This window comes from Schistocerca cancellata, chromosome 5 (assembly GCF_023864275.1).
Source record: "Schistocerca cancellata isolate TAMUIC-IGC-003103 chromosome 5, iqSchCanc2.1, whole genome shotgun sequence".
NCBI lineage: Eukaryota > Metazoa > Arthropoda > Insecta > Orthoptera > Acrididae > Schistocerca > Schistocerca cancellata.
In genome coordinates, this window is record NC_064630.1 from 571,141,128 (window position 1) to 571,158,254 (window position 17,127).

Below are 17,127 nucleotides of genomic sequence, written 5' to 3' on the forward strand. Positions count from 1 at the left end.
TTCTTTCGCGTATTCTGTGTAGAATCGAATTGGTATCCCGTCAGGATACGGTGTTGATAGAGAAGAATTCTGTAAACTAAGTCGACTGTTGTACTAAGGAATGAGGATGTTCTCCGCAGAATGGACGAGGGAAAGAAATACAAGTGTTGGACAAAAATATGGGAACACCCAAACGCAACACATTAGCGAGCCTAGCCTGGTGTATGAACCCGTTGCCGAAAAAAAAAAAAAAACTTCCATTTGTCACGGAATGGAAAAACACAGGTCTTGTTTGGATTTCAAATAAATCTCATGCCATTCTTCCAGCAAAATAGTGGCAAGTTTACGTAACGATGACGAGTGTGATCACGCAAACTTCTCTCCAAAGTAGATCACAGAGACTTCATCGTGCCCACGAAACCAGTCAGGAACGATGCGAGCTGTGCGAACAGGTCCCTGTCGTTTTGAAACAGAGCATCGCATTGGAGAACAAACATTGTGCCGCGGGGATGGACCTCATCGATCAAAATGGACACATAATCCTTGGTAGTAGTAATGCGAGATTGAAGAGTAACCATGCAGCCTACTGAATACCACAACATACACTATGTGATCAAAAGTATCCGGACACCTGGCTGAAAATGACTTACAAGTTCGTGGCGCCCACCATCGATAATGCCGGAATTCAATATGTTGTTGGCCCACCGTTAGCCGTGATGACAGCTTCCACTCTCGCAGCCATACGTTCAATCATGTGCTGGAAGGTTTCTTGGGGAATGGCAGCCCATTCTTCACGGAGTGCTGCACTGAAGAGAGGCATCGATATCGGTCGGTGAGGCCTGGCACGAAGTCAGAGTTCCAAAACATCCCAAAGGTGTTCTATAGGATTCAGGTCAGGACTCTGTACAGGCGAGTCCATTGCAGGGATGTCACTGTCGTGTAACCACTCCGCCAAAGGTCCTGCATTATGAACAGCTGCTCGATCGTGTTGAAAGATGCAATCGCCATCCCCGAATTGCACTTCAACAGTGGGAAGCAAAAAGGTGCTCAAAACATCAATGTAGGCCTATGCTGTGATATTGCCAGGCAAAACAACAAGGGGTGCAAGCCCCCTCCACGAAAAACACGACCACACCATAACACCACCGCCTCTGAATTTTACTGTTCGCACTACACACGCTGGCAGATGACGTTTACCGGGCATTCGCCGTACCCACACCCTGCCATTGGATCGCCACATTGTGTACCGTGTTTCGTGGCTCCATATAACGTTTTTCCACTGTTCAGTCGTCCAATGTTTACGCTCCTTACACCGAGTGAGGCGTCGTATGGCATTTACCTGCGTGATGTCTGCCTTATGAGCAGTAGCTCGACCATGAAATCCGTTTTCTCACTTCCCGCCTAACTGCCATAGTAGTTGCAGTGGATCCTGATGCAGTTTGGAATTACTATGTGATGGTCTGGATAGATGTCTGCCTATTACACATTACGACCCTCTTCAACTGTCAGTCAACAGACGAGGTCGCCTGTACGTTTTTGTGCTGTACGTGTCCCTTCACGTTAGCACTTCACTATCGCATGGGGAACAGTGGACGTAGTGATGTTTAGGAGTGTGGAAATCTCGAGTACAGACGTATGACACAAGTGACACCCAGTCCGTGACAACGTTCGAAGACCGAGAGTTCCGCGGAGCGCCCCATTCTGATCTCTCACGATGTCTAATGATTACTGAGGTCGCTGCTATGGAGTATATTGCAGTAGGTGGCAGCACAATGCAGCTAATATGAAAAAACGCATGTTTTTTGGGTCCCGGATACTTCTGATCATAGAGTGTAACTGCCCGAATCATCACCGATCACCGGCCATGTCTCATTCTTGGAACGTACACTCGGCCAGAAGTGGGAAACCGTCTGAAACAAGACGCACTCAACCAAATGACATTGTTCCATTGGTCTGCAGTCCAGGTTTTATGCCTTCGGCACCACGTTTTCCTGTTAAGGGCATTTGCATCACTGATGAGTTCTTTTGGAATTACAGATCGCTCTGCAATTCTCTGACTGATCGGCGATAGTAGATTTGGTCAGATTTGGTCAGTATGCTCATGCAACACTATGCTTCCCCACACAATAACCACTGGACCACCAAAATGATAGTGTTCGACAATGCTGGAGATAACCTCATATAGCGAGAGGGGGAACACGTAGGAACATTGCCGAAAACACTGTTTTGATGATCCACGTGTTATTATCTGGAAGGTATAATGTTGCGTGGGTGTACTGACCTCCAAATCGTTGGAGACAATACACTCACCAGTGAGTATCATTGTGACACTGTACTCCTACCCCGTGTACGTCTAACTGGGATGCATACGGCCCTGACTTCATTTTTATGGGCGACAATGCACTACCGCGTCAAAATGCGCAGGCGTAGAAGCTCGTGGCCCCCGACTTCAAATCCCATCAAGCACGTGTGGGATGCGTTGGGAGACGAACTGCAGCAGGTCCGCGCCAACTACCACCCAGCAGTTGTCCTCGGCGCTGATGGAGAAATGGAACGACCTGCCACCAGAACATCTTACAACCTAGTGGCCAGCATGGGAGTGCGGTGCAGACCTTGTATTGTCATCCGTGGTGATCGCACGCCATATTAAGAACCATATCCCTTCTTTTGTAGTGTTCAGAGGACCACCATGACGCGGTGACTTATGTCTATTTCTGCTCTTCTCATTGCCTATTTCTTGCAGTTTCTATCTGTACTATACTGCATAATATATGTGTTCCAATTTTTATCGAGCTGTATCACTTGGCCTTGAACTACCATAAGTGATAGAGCCAAAAGGATGCCCCCTGCAGGCGAGAGTACCAAAATACTAGTAGTTAACTGCCGAAGCATATGGCCAGAGTTTGAACCGCACTTTAGAAGCAGTGAAGCTCACTTAATACTACAAAGAAGTTGTTTGACACCTGGCTATCGGAAGGATAGGCTAACGTGCAATGGAAGTCGTGTATTAGTCGCAGTAGACAAGAAACTGTAATCCACCGATATAGAAATCGAAGCTGCATGCGGAACTGTTTGGACAAGACGCAGTCCCTTTAATTGCCCAACAATCAACAGTGAAAATTTCACATCTGTTATTGGTTGGTTGTAGCATGACAATCTGGGAAATATTACTAAACGCCTTCACTGAAATCCATCTACTCCAGATAGTTCGGAACTCCACCTATAATTTGTGAGGCCAACGGTTCAAACGCGCGCCCGATCATCTAGATTTAGGTTTTCTGCGATTGCCCTAAATCGCTCCATGCTAATGCCCGGATGGTTCCTTTGAAACAGCACGGCCGATTCCTTCGCCATCCTTCACACAATCCGAGCTTGTGCTCCATCTGTAATGACCTCGATGTGGACGGGACGTTAATCTCAGTCTTCATTCCTTTCCTTCCTTTCACTAATAATGGAAATACGTTAGACCTAATGGTAACAAATAGTTTTGACCCCTTTGAGGAAGTCCACATCGAAACGTATCAGTGACCATAAATCGTTTCTAGCAACAATGATTATCAAAGTAAAAAGGGCAACTAAGACAAGTAGCAAGATATATGTATATTCAGAAACTGGATTAAAGCTGGCCGCTGTGACCGAGAGGTTCGAGGCGCTTCAGTCCGAGACCGCGCTGCTGCTACGGTCGCAGGTTCGAATCCTGCCTCGGGCATGGATGTGTGTGATGTCCTTAGGTTAGTTAGGTTTAAGTAGTTCTAAGTCTAGGGGACTGATGACCTCACATGTTAAGTCCCATAGTGCTTAGAGCCATTTGAACCATCTGAACTAGATTAAAATGCAGCAGAGTCGTATCTCAATGAACAACTTGAAACTTTCAGCACAGGACATAACGTGTAGAAGAACTATGACTCAAGTCTGAAAGAGTAGTTGACCACGCACTGGTTGAATATGTACCCATTGGAATAGTCCATTATGGTAGGGAAACTCCATGGTAAACAGTCACTGTAAAGATACTTCTAAAGGAGCAGCGACTTTGCATAATAGGTGTAAAACAAACGCGTATGCGGCTGTAAATAGAGAGAGATGGTCAATGAAACGCGTTCGGCTGCCAAGAGGTCAATCCTTGAAGCCTTCAGTGACTGCCGTAGCAGGATACTGTCAAATCATCTTTCACAAATCCCAAAGAAATTCAGATCGTAGCTAAAGGCTGTTAGTGGCACCGAAGTTAATATCTAGTTACACGTGAATGTGACAGGAAATGAAATTTAGGATAGCAAACTAACAACTGAAATGTTTAATTCGGTTTTGAAACGTTGTCTTACAAAGAAAAACCCAGGAGAATCGCCCCAATTTAATCTTTGTACCACTGAAAAGATGAATGAAGTAAGTGTCATTGTCAGAGGTATTGAGAAACAGCTGAAATCGATAAAACTGAACAAAGCTCTAGGGCCCGATGGCATCTCTATCACATTCGACGCTGAATTTGTGGACGAGCTAGCCCCTTTTCTACTACAACCTGTCATAAATCTCTCGAACAAAGAAAGCACACGTCACACACGTTTCCAAGAAGCGCACCAGAAGTGATCAACGAAACTACCATCCAATACCCTTGACATCAATTGTTGTAGAGTCTTAGAACTTACTCTGAGCTCACACATAATGAGGTGGGTCGCACAGAATGACCTCCTCCACGCTAGCCAGCATGGATTCCGAAAACATCGATCATCCGAAACCGAACAGATACTTTTCTTACACAACGTACTGAAAGCTTTGGGTCAATGCCGTAGGTAATGCAGTATTTCTTTATTTCCGAAAAGTGTTTGACTCAGTACCACAAGGTACGCTTACTGTCAAGAGTATTATCATACGAGATATCAAGAGAAATTTGTGACTGGATTGTGGTTTTCTTTCAGTAGGAAGGACACAGCAAGTTACTATCTTGGACGGAGTCATCATCCGATCTAGGAGTAACTTCAAGTGTATTCCAGGGAAGCGTATTGGGATCCTTGCTGTTCATGTTGCATGTTAACGACCTTGGGGACTATATTAATAGCAACCTAGCACTTTTTGCAGACGATGTAGCTATCTATAATGAAATACTCTCTCAAAGAAGTTGCGTCAGATGTTGATAAGATTTGGAAGTGGTGCAAGGACTGCTAACTTGCTTTAAATGTTCAGTAATGTAAAACTGTGCACTTCTCAAAACGAAAAAAATTAGTATCCTTTCACTACAATATCAATGCGTCACAGTTAGAATCGGCCGGCCGGCCGTGGTGGCCGAGCGATTCTAGGCTCTTCAGTCTGGAACCGCGCGACCGCTACGGTCGCAGGTTCGAATCCTGCCTCGGGCATGGATGTGTGTGATGTCCTTAGGTTTAAGTAATTCTAAGTTCTAGGGGACTGATGACCTCAGATGTTAAGTCCCATAGTGCTCGCAGCAATTTTTAGAATCGGTAAAATCTTATAAAAACCTGGGTTTAACACTTAGTACGGATGTGAAATGGAATGATGGCATGGGCTCAGTTGTGGGTAAAGCTTGTTGTACAGTTCGGTTGATTCGTAGAATACCGGGGAAAATGCAATCAGTCGACAAAGGAGGTTGCTTACAAATCATTTGCGCAACCCATTCAAGAATACTGCTCAAGTGTGTGGGATCCGTACCAAATAGGACTAACAGGGGATATTCAGTGTATACAGATAAGGGCAGCAGGAATGGTCACAGGTTTGATTGATCCGTGGGAGTGTGTCACCGAGATGCTGAAGAAACTGAACTGGCAGACTGTTGAAGACAGACATAAACTACCCGAAAAAGTCTGCTTGCGAAGTTTCAAGAACCGGCTTTAAATGCTGACTCTAGCAATGTACGACACCCCTCTATGTATCGTTCACATAGGAATCATGAGGACAAGATTGGATTAAATATAGCACGCACAGAGGTATTTAAACAATCATTCTTCCTGGGCTCTATAAGTGAATGGATGCGTAAGAAATTCTGATAACTTGTACGATGGGAAGCATCCTCTTCCATACAATTCATTGTTGTTTGCAACGTATGCATTTAGATGCAAATCACGCGAAAGTTACTTTCGTCCTTAAATTTTACACACTAGTGTTTTATGGTAATGCAACTGTAGCCTACTAGTTGAAGATGAAGAAGTAATTGATGTATTATAACAATGAAGTGTTGCATAATGTGTGGAGTCTTGTGACGGGCAAGAACGCGACTCAGTAGCTTTCTTGGTCAGCGCAAAGGATACGCGGATCGCAACAGATCAGTGTAGCTGTTAAATATTTTCTTTTTCGTGCATCATAAGAGATTTACTTATCTGGTGTCTACAAACGAGGTTTTTTTTTCATGTTTCATGAGCAACACACGAAGGAATCGACAAAGACAGCAGTCTTCACCCACCCAGTCAGCCGTAAGGTTACGTGGTCGAGTTCTCCATGCAGTATACGACCACGGGGAAGAAGAAGATGCCTCGAGCATCGACCCCCGACTGCGATGATTTCTGAAAAAAAAAGTTTCGCGTAATTCTGATTTGTATAGAATCTGTCTATGTTATGCTCTTAGCCAAGAAGGCTGTGATTGCAATGTGTTGTATGCCACGAGTAGTCACTACTTACGTTACGTGGCTGCTGCTATACGTGGAGAACGAAACAAAATGATCAAGATGTGTGAAGTTTCTATGAAGAGTTTGGAGATGCTTTCTTTAAAAAAACAATGTTTGATATGGTCTGAAATATTTGAATCTAGAGGTAACAAGATCTTTCCCAAATGAGAAGAACTTGCAGAAAAGTAAAATCAATTCGTTTGCCATACAATTGGCAACGAGCAGCATCTTTGATATTTGTCGCAGTTTATTTAAAGTGAAATTAACCCTTACTGCTGCAGTCTTTGAAAATAGATTGCAACGAAATACTTATCTGATTGACATTGGAAGTGACATAGTAACTGGTATTTGTAGAGGTTATTTATGTGTGATAATTTGACATTTTCTGTTAACACGAGTAACGTGAGATCCAGAGATAGTGTAACTCGTTGATTCAGTAACGAAGAGAATCTCAGACGAAACGAGCTTACACAAATGTTCGTGAAAATGGGATATGTAAGCGCTCAATGTCATTCAATACGATCACGACGACACCCCTCGATCGACGTAACACTCGTGGCGTCACTCGCCTTCATACATGGCAGTGGACGTTTGAAAATTCGTGACGCTAGCTCAATGGTCGTCAATTGATTTAAATGTATTTCCCGGCTGACTCTTAATTCAATTACTGCCACGGGGGTGAGGAGAAAGAACACGTCCTGGTGGTACCAGCATTTTGCGTATTTAGGTGTTCGATTAATCTGAATAGTTTGCAATGTTCCAGCGATTCTATTCGAACTCTATGCTGATGTACCGACAAGGACCATTTTCGCAGGTAAACATGCAAGTACGTAATGGATGTTCAGTTTCTCAATATAGTTCGTCGCACTCACACATTATACATCCGCTGTAAGAACAGTTTCATGGATTTACATTTTTGGTGTCCCACAATATTGGTTGGTTAAATATTATGACGATACGTTGCATACAACTTCCACAGATATTGTTTATCATGTAGTCAACACTACGTAATGAAGCCAAAATCGTGGATAAAATTGAAATGTAGTTTGTTTATTAACACTTCTCTTTTCACTAATTAAATATGAAATAGGAATCGGGATTGGAGGTGATTATCCTATCCTTCCTTTTTAGTATTTTAGGTCCCCGTTAATTAATATCTGGTAGTTAATAAGCGAACTATTTTTTATGCTGGCACGTTGTTTGTATCAGTTACCACCGCAACCGTCCAAGGATAAGATTCTATTAATGATCCGCGCACACGCGTTTCACCCTTTTATAAAATGCAGAATTACGTAAACTATAGCTTTCCGTTGCGCAAAACTTTCGTGGGTTCCACAACCATAATAGTTTCCCAAGAGTATTTTTCCCAGCTAACAAAGTTCGAATTATGTTGTCGGATTCATTTTCACTTCACCCGACAATAAACGTCTCTGATCACTTCGTCAGACGTAATGTATTTTAAACGTGCTTGAATAGTCTTTAAATAATCTCCTTAACGAATTTCGCAGTCGCGTACCACTTTTTCATCGACTAGCCCGATCGCGATAACTGAAGGTAGAGAGCTCAATAATGTGTTACATGTTCTTTTATATGTATTAAAAAACAAACGCGCCGCTATGTCTTTCTGTCACGCTTGGTCTTTGCTACTTTGCTTTTTATTACTTTTCATTATATTGCTTCTTAGTAATTCTGTGCAGCTATTAAAGTTTCGTATTACTTTCCCCTTTTTAATTCTTCGCGATTTCAAGTAATATGATGCTAATTGACACGCCTGCCCGAAAGTACCATTATAGATATTAATTAAAGCAAATGGACTTCGACAACACGTACAACGAATTATAAAGAGAAGAAATATATACTGATACGCCGTAATAACTTGACATACGTCTAATTACGTACCCCTATTGATATTACTAATAGTGTTGACAACTCGCTGTCAAAGATAAATATAGGTTTGGAGGTAGTAATAGCAAGGAGAGATACAAAAGTGTAAATTTGACACACCTGACTTAAATTAATATCGCCGTACGAAGCTGACACACTTACCTCTATATCTGTCCACACGGAAACAGCAAAACCACCTAATCTGTATAATTTAGATAAAGTTTCTTCGGAGCAGCCTCGGCTTTGTGTAGATGTATACTGCTACCGAAAGAGCGCAGCAGTACGTCGCACTAACTGCTGCTACACTTAGAGAACACGTACCACTACAGAAGAGGTCGTACCACTACAAGCTACGTACATCAGTGTTGTCTTGCTTCTATTGCTATTATGGCTGTTTGAAACTGCATGCCAAGCAGAATAAGCCTTTCAACAGCACATGATAGCATTCGTCAAATGGCTTACTTTGTAAGAGAGTGCATTCCACACTGAATAAGCACTTGTTTGTGTGGAGACAAGTGAAACTTATGCTTATTACAACGTACACAGTGGACAGACACGCAATTTATATTCCCACTGGACGAGAATGATCACATGTCGCCTCGCCCTTTCTTGTCCTAGGAAGCTGTCTGATTGTCAGCTGCATTTTTATGGCAGTAAATTAGAAAGCTAAATATGTGTAGTACAGGAGGAGTGTACGAGGATTCTGGGAAGTGAGGAAAGGGGCATGGTGCGTGGCTTAGGAAAGAGGCGTGGTTTAGGCAACGAGTGGGACCGTGACCAACGATAAATACAGCCCTGGGCTGACGTCTGCATGACGACAGCATCGTAGTGTTCATGGCCAACATGGCGGCCAACAACAAATTCTTATCAAAGCCCTTTTGTCAAATTTTTGACAGCGCAGGAGGAAAGGTTTCAGCAAAGATTTTTGAGAAAATTAGAGCGAGGGCCTAACTTCGATCAAAGTTCGCTATTGTACACATATCGCTTCGCTTGCTCTAGTGCACTTTAGGTATAAAATGACGAAGTATATTTGGCGCGTGGCTCCCACCGTAGATATCATTTTACAGTATGTAGGATGCGAAATTCTTGATAACACAAATCACATTGTCACAAAAGCCGCAATAAGTGATTGGAGTCTTACAAAGAAATAGCTGCAACAATCAGCTGCATTCGAAGTGGCTGCAGCGTGGATGATATTAAGATTATGCATAAAAAAGAAAGACAATGGAAGGATATGGGTATGTGAAAAGCCGAGTGCGTTCATACCGTACATATGTTAATAAGTGTTTTTATTTGTACTCTGAATAACCCAAATTAACCTTCCTAAATTTTCCTTAGGTGATTCATGTACTGGTTCACATGTTTCTGTGACAGTACGTAAAATCGTACACTTTGGGAATCGAGTACTATATTGCAAGCTGGAATAGCTTTCACCTGTTGCTGAAAATCTGAAATTAATCATGAGACGATTTGAAGCACAAAAGGCATTCATGATTTAAATAATGAAACACTGCACCAGTTACGTATTTTTTCAATATTTGCACAATATTTTGCGAGAATTTACTATCATGATTAAATACAAATACACTGAAAAGCCAAAGAAACTGGTGTACTGCCTAATATCGTGTAGGGTCCCCGCGGGCACGTAGAAGTGCCGCAACACGGCGTGGCATGGACTCTACTAATGTCTCAAGTAGTGATGGAGGAAGTCGACACCGTGAATCCTGCAAGGCTGTCCATAAACCCGTAAGAGTAAGAAGGGGTGCTCTTCTGAAGAGCACATTGCAAGACATCCCAGATATGCTAAATGATGTTCATGTCTGGGGAATTTGGTGGCCAGTGGGAGTGTTTAAACTCAGAAGAGTGTTCCTGGAGCCACTCTGTAGCAATTCTGGACGTGTGGGGTGTCACATTGCCCTGCTGGAATTGCCAAAGTTCGTCGGAATGCACAATGGAGATAATGGATGCTGGTGATCCGACAGGATGCTTACGTACTGTCACCTGTCAGAGTCGTATCTCGACGTATCAGGAGTCCCATATCACTCCAAATGCACACGCCCAACCCCATTAAGAGCCTCCACTAGCTTGAAGAGTCCCCTGCTGACATGTAGGGTCCATTGAATCATGCGGTTGTCTCCAAATCCGTACACGTCCATCCGCTCGATATAAATTGAAACGAGACTCGTCCGACCAGGCAACATGTTTACAGTCATCAACAGTCCAGTGTCGATGTTGACGGGCCTAGGCGAGGCGTAAAGTTTTGTGTCGTGCAGTCATCAAGAGTTCACAAGTGGACCTTTGGCTCCAAAAGCCGATATCGATGAGGTTTCTTTGAATGGTTCGCACACTGACACTTGTTGATAGCCCAGCATTGAAATCTGCAGCAATTTGCAGAAGGATTGCACTTCTGTCACGGTGAACGATTTTCTTGAGTCGCCGTTAGTCCCGTTCTTGAAGGACCTTTTTCCGGCCGCAGCGATGTCGGAGATTTGATGTTTAGCGGATTCCTGATATTCACGGTACACTCGTGAAATTGTCGTACGGGAAAATCCCCACTTCATCGTTGCCTCGGAAATGCTGCGTCCCATTGCTCGTGCGCCGACTATAACTCCTCGTTCAAACTCACTTAAATCTTGATAACCTGCCATTGTAGCAGCAGTAACCGATCTAACAACTGCTCCAGACACTTGTCTTATATACGCGTTGACGGCCGCAGCGGCCTATGCTGCCTGTTTACATATTTTTGTATTTGAACACATCTGATTATACTAGTTTCTTTGGCGCTTCAGTGCAGTTACATGGGTATTTTTTATGATGTCACGGAAGATCGGACAAAAAATCTTTCCAATTGAAGTAAATAAAAAAAAACACAACTGCAAAGCAGCAGAGGCAGAACAATATACATACAAATATCTATGTAATTATTGTTTCCTCTTGATAGTGAGAATAAACTCCCGAAACACGCCATACTGAGCATGAAAAAATGAGTAACTAGTACAGTATTTCGTTTAATTAGTGATTGACACAGTTGTAGAGTTTCCAAAACCATCGATCAAATGGTTCAAATGGCTCTGAGCAGTATGGGACTTAACTTCTGAGGTCATCAGTCCCCTAGAACTTAGAACTACTTAAACCTAACTAACCTAAGGACATCACACACATCCATGCCCGAGGCAGGATTCGAACCTGCGACCGTAGCGGTCGCGCGTTTCCAGACTGTAGCGCCGAGAATCGCTCGGTCACACCAGCCGGCCCATCGATCATGATGCATAAAGTAAATTAAGAAATGGCCAATATTAGTGGTCGTCTTCACGGAGGGGGAGGGGCAAATTAAAATGTTTGTTCGCCCATTCTCAAATAATTTGTGTTGTTCTTTATATCCTCGCACTGTAGCTCACGAAGCAAATTGTGGTGGGCACTTCGAGTTTCTCTTGTCGCTGTCCACGCTTTAACCTAAGTCGTTCCCATTTCTCTTTCCTTTCAATCAATGTGCTTGCCACCAACGTATGCCGCTGTGTAGGCGATTAACCGTTAGGCTTCCATTTCCGAACAAGCATGGCGCGAAATTTTACGGGCATCTAACAGCTCCACTGAATACGAGGGACGTTCAATAAGCAGCACATTTTTTTCTGAAAGCACGTTGGTTTATTCATGATTCCAATAATCAATACTATTCCCCGCTCTTTTGGCCACAAAACCCTATTTCTCAACATAATCTCCGTTCATTGTGACAGCCTCACGCCTATTGACTGGGAGAGACTGTATGCTCCCACGGTATCACTCTACTGTTCGGCGGCGGAGTCAACGTCTTGCTACATCAATAACCTCCCTATCATCCACGTACTGGTTCCCACGGAGTGCATCCTTCATGGGGCAAACAGATGGAAGTCGGAAGGTGCGAGTCCCTGACTGTAGGGTGGATGACGAAGAACAGTCCAATGAGGTTTAGTGCGCCCCGCTCGGGTGCGCAGACTTGTGTGTGGCCTTGCGTTGTCGTCGAGGACGAGAAGTAAGTTTGGAATTTTGTGACGACGAAGACCCTGACGGTAACACAATACACTTAGGAGTGGATCGTTGTACCGTTGGCGCGAATATCAAACATGATAACCCCCTCAGAGTCCCACAAGGCCATCGCCATGACTTTACTGGCTCAGAGTGCGACATTGAAATTTACTTCGGACGGGAGGTGTGTGGAGCAACTTCATGGATTGCCGTTTTGTTCCCGAAGTGATGAACCCATCTTTCATCGCCTGTGACGATGTTCGACAGAAATTGTCAGTACCAGCCTCTTAGGAAACAAGCAATTAGGCGACGAGGAACCCAACTTGCACTCACCTTTGAATATTCCTACAGGTAGACCAGTGTGTCAGTAGTTGAGCAGCGTGGTGTTTGATTGTGAACCGGCGATCAGCTCGAGTAAGAGTGTGAGCACGTTCCAACATGAAGGAGTCACAGCTGTGTGCGGTCGGCCGGCACGCGAGATATCGGACAGTTATGCGCGACCTTGTTGTGATGATGAAAAATGCCTCACCCAACGATTCAGCTAGATTTTGAATACTGCGAGGTATCCGTAGACATTATGCAAGCGCCTATGAATATCTAAGATGTTCTGGTATTCCAGCAAAAGAAATTCAATCACAGCTCGCTGCTTGGAACGCACATCCGTTACAGACGCCATTTCGAAGTCTTTGTATAGTGCACCACCATTCGAAACTTGATGAAAGTATAGGGGCTGCAGCAGGAATATTGTTCGACGTCACACAACAAATTATGCATTTTTTTCAACGGAAATTGGCCGAGGAAAAGTATGTGTTGCATTCTTTGGCGCAAGCCCCTCGTAATTTGGTCAAGGAAGTTTGACTAAAGCTTTACAGTGTTATATAGACCTCAGGCTTCATCTATTTCTGTCGGCCGGCAGGAACGCTACATTGCTGACACAGACGTGCGATCAGGTCAGTATTTGTTGTTGGCCGCGGGGAGGGGCATGATGGCGTCTTGCGTTGATCCCTGCATGTTGGCAAACTGACGGAGGAAGTCACAATTAAGTCATTGCATTCCTCTCGTGACGCAGAATGTCCATTGCTCTCCTCCTACGACCCAGAACTGTCACTGTTCTCCTCTTATGACGGGGAATGTCCATTGCACTCCTCCTTCATAGCGAAGTAGTGAAGTGCGGTGGCAGGAACAACCAGACGTCTGTTCACGTCAGTACTGGGTTACCAACAGTAGCACGAATACACGCCAAGAAGCAATAGTCTAACAACGAATTAGAAAACAGGAATGCAGAAAAGTTTCTACGAACAGCATATCGAACGCATCATCGTAGTCAAAATAGATACATACCCAACACCCTCCACAGTAATGCAAGTTTGTTTGTTAAATATCTCAGCAGAAGATGAAGACATTGAAAGACTTTATGACGAGATTAGAGAAATTATCTCGATAGTTACGGGGGGGGGGGGGGGGGACGATAGTATAATTGTGATGGGGCGGAGGCTCGAATTCGATAGCAGAAAAAGGAAGAAAAGGAAAAATAGTGGGAGTGGAGATGAGGGTTGACAGGGGAAGACGGCGGATAGAATTCTGCAGCGAACCCAATTTCACCTTTGTTAATATTTGGCTTAAGCTCACAAAAGAAGACTACACTCGTGGGGGGACCTGGAGAATGTTTCAAATAGATTACACAATGGTAAAACAAAGATTTGCAAACTAGGTTTTAAGATACAAAATATTTCCAAGGACAGATGTGGATTGAGCATAATTGGCTGTTGAGAATTTCAAATGGATCACTAAGCAACATCTGAGTGAAACAGGAGAAAGAAAACAATAGTATACGAATTGATGGCTTGGGAAAATGAAATAGTGAACGCAGCAGAGTAACAATTTGATAAAGAAGAAAACAAAAAACACAAAGGTAGAAATCCTTGGAAAACACACGATATACTGAATTTAATTGACGAATGAAGAAAATGTAAAAAAGCATAAAACGAAGCAGGTTAAAGGGAATATACATGGCTAAATATGAGATTGACAGAAAACGTAAAATGGCTAGGCGGAAATAGTTAGGGAACATATGCAAGGTTATAGAAGTATGCTTGATTAGGGCAAAGAGAGATGCTACCATAAAAAATTTAAAGAGATCTTTGGAGAAAGAAGGAACAGCTATATGAATGTCAGGAGCTCATATGGCAAACCACTATAAGCAAAAAAGGAAAGCTGAAAGGTGGAAAAATATATAGAAGGGCTACGCAAGGGAAATGAAGGGAATACTTTAGAAAGGAATGGTGAAGAAAATAAACATGTGATGGGAGACATGATACTGCGAGAAGAATTTTATAAAGCACTGAAAGTGTAAATAAGACATTGGATTAGATGAAATCCCTCAAAATTATTGACATTCGTGGAAGAGCCAGCCATAAGAAAACTATTCCACCTACTGTGCATGACACAGGAGACCGATAAAATATCTTCAGACTTAAAGATGAATGTAATAATTCAATTTCCAAAGAAAGCAAGTGTGAGACTACTGCACAATCAAATTTAATCAGTCATGGTTGCAAAAAATTTGGCGCGTAATATTTTCGGAAGAATGGGAAAACTGATGGACGTCGACTTCGGAGCAGATCAATTTGAGTTCCAGAGAAATGCAGGAAAAGGAGAGGCAATACTTCTCGTACAACTTGTCTTAGAATATAGACTGAAGAAAGACAAACCTACTTTTGTAATATCTGTAGATTTAAAAACATTTATTGAATGGAATATACTCTTTGAAATTTAAAAGAAGTAGGGATAAAAAAGAGAGAATGAAAGGATATTTACAACTTTTATAAACTGCAGTTATTAGAGTTGTAGATTGTGAAAGGGAAGCCGTAGTTGAGAAGAAGGAGGGACCCTCGGCGTTATTCAGTCTGCATTTAGCAGACAGTTTTATTTATTAATTTATTCGTATGGTTTACATGCAGTGTAAAAAAACAGGTGTATAACATTAGTATATGTATCTAACAAGAATAAGAAAGACAAAAGTACATAGAAAACTAACTAAATGCCAATATTTATGTTCGTAATCCATATAAGAGCTGTATCGTCAGCTTTCATGAGGTCACACCAACTCCCCCGATAGGAACGCAAGGGGCATTCATCTCTAATGTCCTGATTTAGGTTTTCGGTGATTTCCGTAAATTGCTTCAGGCAAATGCTAGGATGGTTCCTTTGAAAGAGCACGGCCGACTTCCTTCCCCATGCTTTCCTAATCCGATGGGACCGATGACCTCGCTATTTGGTCCCCTCCCCCAAACCAACTAAGCAACCATTTCTAATGTGCTTGATTGTCTGGTTCGGAGCCCCACACTGTAGCGCCCCATTTCTACAGTGAGTCTGCGCATCCACCATGCCGATGAAGGCTCTGTTTAAATTGACACATAGTGTCAAGTTCTGTGCCAGGAATATCTCCGTTATACTTTCGGAACCACTCACGCTCTTCAGGATTTTGAGTAAGTTGACAGTTCTGATCTCACAGGTGTCTTACCTCGATATTAGTGGCATCCAGCTGTTCTGCTTGCCGTAATGGTGTGTTTGTTGAACGGGGTCTATTTCGTCGTAGTCCTGCTATGTCTTCCTGTATGGGTAATACCAGGTTCTCCTGTAGCTTGCGTGTTCCCTAAGCAAGACCTCACATCTTCGGACTGCTGGTGGATGGATGTTGCTCAGCAGAGGAAGCCAATATATGCGTATCGGTCGGATTGTCCCAAATATTAACCGCATAATGTGGTTTAATTGGACGTCGATCAAGTTGGCGTGGCAGCTGTTTAGCCACACTGGGGCACAATACGCGGTTGCTGAGACCAGCGCAATGGAAGATGTCCACAAGGTATCTGCTGAAGTTCCCCATGTCATTCCACATAATTTTTGAACCATACTGTTACGAATTTTGATTTTGGCATCGGCATTTTCAAGATGTTATTTATATGAAAGTGTGTGGTGAAGGGTGACACAAAGATACTTAGGATACTTGTTATGACAAAGAGTGTTTCCGTTATGTTTCACTTTGAGCTCCGTGTTCAGGGAGCAACTTAACGAAAAGTTGATGTCTCTGCCAGAATTATACACTCCTGGAAATGGAAAAAAGAACACATTGACACCGGTGTGTCAGACCCACCATACTTGCTCCGAACACTGCGAGAGGGATGTACAAGCAATGATCACACGCACGGCACAGCGGACACACCAGGAACCGCGGTGTTGGCCGTCGAATGGCGCTAGCTGCGCAGCATTTGTGCACCGCCGCCGTCAGTGTCAGCCAGTTTGCCGTGGCATACGGAGCTCCATCGCAGTCTTTAACACTGGTAGCATGCCGCGACAGCGTGGACGTGAACCGTATGTGCAGTTGACGGACTTTGAGCGAGGGCGTATAGTGGGCATGCGGGAGGCCGGGTGGACGTACCGCCGAATTGCTCAACACGTGGGGCGTGAGGTCTCCACAGTACATCGATGTTGTCGCCAGTGGTCGGCGGAAGGTGCACGTGCCCGTCGACCTGGGACCGGACCGCAGCGACGCACGGATGCACGCCAAGACCGTAGGATCCTACGCAGTGCCGTAGGGGACCGCACCGCCACTTCCCAGCAAATTAGGGACACTGTTGCTCCTGGGGTATCGGCG